The sequence below is a fragment of the Benincasa hispida genome, chromosome 5, assembly GCF_027475165.1.
Source record: "Benincasa hispida cultivar pf3 chromosome 5, pf3_genome.v1.1, whole genome shotgun sequence".
NCBI classification, from domain to species: domain Eukaryota; kingdom Viridiplantae; phylum Streptophyta; class Magnoliopsida; order Cucurbitales; family Cucurbitaceae; genus Benincasa; species Benincasa hispida.
Window position 1 is genome coordinate 10,310,967 of NC_143482.1, and position 2,809 is coordinate 10,313,775.

Consider the following 2,809-nt stretch of genomic DNA (forward strand, 5'->3'; position numbering starts at 1 on the left):
GAGTCAGGCGGCTAATCAGGGCATGGACTTTAATGCTGACCAGGATATGGACTTTAATGCTGCCCATTCACCAAGTGGACGTGAAAAATGCCTATAAATAGATGAAGTCCCTCTAGAGTTAAGAAGTTCGGAAATTATAAAGATCCTTACTCTCTATATATTGTAGTCATAATTCTAGTTCTGTAGAGGCTGTACTGTGGTGCTAGACGATCAGAAGGGTTAAAAACCACCACCACTGCCGGTCAGGGAGCGGAGGAAGCTAATCTTGAGAAAGACACTTCATCTAATTCCTAAACAAGTGATTGTACACAACAAGATTGAGTCAAAGAAATACAAGAATACATCTTTCGCTTGACTTAGTTTCCTTCTTCTCATTTATCACTTTCATTCCATTTGATTAAATATTGCTTTTGTAAAGACTCTCTGTTTCTTTATAAAATTCATATATTTTATCCATCATACTTGTCATTGTTTATTTCTTGTTTATGTTGAATGCATTAGTACTTTATGCCAAACTTCATTTCAACGCTCAACCCAACTTGACAAATTGGTAAAAAGCATCTGCAACTTAGATTGTTCGAAAGAATAACTAAACTGCATCAAGTAGGACGCCTAATACAGTTAGAGATAGACTTACTGGTGTCTATTACATTCTGTGTTAGACGCATGCATTCTAGAAATAGATTTTGTATGTTATTCGCATTGAGAAATGTTGAATGAAGTTTAACGCATGAACAAAAGATAGGAAAATCACTCCATCTCATCCATATCACATCCTAGTTTGTGTACATTCATCTTAGACCGACGCGTCCACTTACATTAAACTCTATTCTCCCATGATCCATCACTAACTACTCAACTCTTTTGCATCTCTTGCACAGGCACAACAATTTAGTGTAAATAATACATTTCTCACATTCATTTAGGAAAACCCTATAGTAAATACAATGCAAGGTCTGCGTTTGGTTAACTTAATCCCTGAGTTCGACCCTGGACTTACCAGGAACCTAAATTAGATTTATACTTGGGTCTAGTTTAGGAAAACTTGAACGTCATAGAAGGAGTTGTGTGCTTTCTTTGCATATATCTAACGCCCAACGCATTACAATTATTTAAACACATCGAAGTATAAACGCATCAATTATACTTGGAACTTTTCTTCAATTTATTTTATACAATACACTCCTAAAGCAAACCATGATAGCAATGAACAAGTTTTTGGCGCCGTTGCTGAGGATTCAGAAACAAAACTAACCAGAAATTTCGTTTGTATCTATTGTAGGAACACTTCGGTCTAGGGAGTATTATGAGTTAAGTCTAAGCTTGTAAACGTTTATGAGCAGGGAGAGCACTCCTGAACTCAGATACGACCCCGAGATTGATAGGATCTTCCAGCGTAGGAACCGATCTAACCGTCGTCGAAGGTTGAGGCAACAATTTCTCAGACAACAGAATAGGCAACGAGCAATGGCAGAAGAACAGGAAAATCAACAACTAGCTCATGCTGCACAGAATCCGATCCTGATGGTGAATAGCAGCACGCGTCCCATGAAGGAGTATGCGTCCCCTATACTATATGATTTCTCTCTAGGAATCATATACCCAACGCCAGATGGAGCCAGGTTCGAGATGAAATCTGTTATGCTCTAAATGCTCCAGTCTGCTGGACAATTTGGGGGTGGTCGTGGTGAAGATCCTCACGCCCACATGAAGTGTTTCCTGAAAACTTGTAATTCATTTGTAATTCCTGAAACCACCCTAAAAGCGATCAGGCTGTCCTTGTTTCCCTATTCTTTGCATGATGACGCAAAAAAATGGGTGAGCTTACTGGAGCCTGGTGAAATCACCATCTGGGAGAAGTTGGTGGAAAAATTTATGCAAAAATACTTCCCACCTACCACTAACGCGAAGAGGCGTCGAGAGATTATGAACTTTGAACAAGAAGATGCTGAGACCTTAAGAGCCACATGGGAGCATTTTAAGGGCTTGGTCAAGAATTGCCCGAACCATGGACTACCTCTAACTATCCAAATGGAGATGTTTTATGGAGGACTGAATAGAGCATCGCAGATGGCAACAGACGCATTAGCAGCTGGTGGACTTATGGACAAATCTTACACTGAGGCTAAAGAAATACTAGACCGCATTGCTAAACAAATATGGAATGGGTGGATGATACGAATGATGGAAGAGCTGACAGGAAGAAGAGATTTCAAAATGTTAATTCTATTGATGCCAATGCAATAGCCACAATTTCTGCTCAAGTGGCTACGATGACCAGCCTTCTGCAGAACATAACACTGGGAAACATATCAAATCAGCAGAAGGTGAATCAGATAAAGGCATTTAGGCAGCCCATGGTTAGTTGTGTGGGCTGTGGAGATCCTCACTCCTATGCTGAATGTCCGAAAAACCCTCAGTTAGTATGCTTCATAAAAAACAACTCATTCTCTAATACATATAACCCTGGATGGAGAAACCATTCAAATTTTTCTTGGACATGAGGAAATCATCAGGAGCACCACCCAGGGGTGAACCATCAGCAAAGGAATGGACCGCTGCCTACATTTCAACAAACGCATCAGCAACATCAATAACCCTTTAATAAAGGAGGACAGGTGTCAAGCTCAGGATCTACGCTTGAGAATCTATTGAAGGAGTACATAGCCCAGAATCACGCGTTGCTGAAAAGCCAGGCGTCATCTATCAGAAGCCTGAAAATCCAGGTAGGCAGATAACGAGTGAGTTGAAAAACAGGTAGCCTGGGGTTCTACCTAGCAATACTAAAACACCTGGGAACAATAATGGA

General features: G+C 40.4%; 1 non-coding gene across 1 annotated transcript; it reads right to left on the reverse strand.

Moving 5' to 3' along the window:
- Positions 1-1,911: 1,911 nt before the first annotated feature.
- Positions 1,912-2,015, reverse strand: LOC120078843 (small nucleolar RNA R71). Its single transcript, XR_005482124.1, has one exon. It is a non-coding gene; the product is annotated as a small nucleolar RNA R71 (small nucleolar RNA).
- Positions 2,016-2,809: the final 794 nt, after the last annotated feature.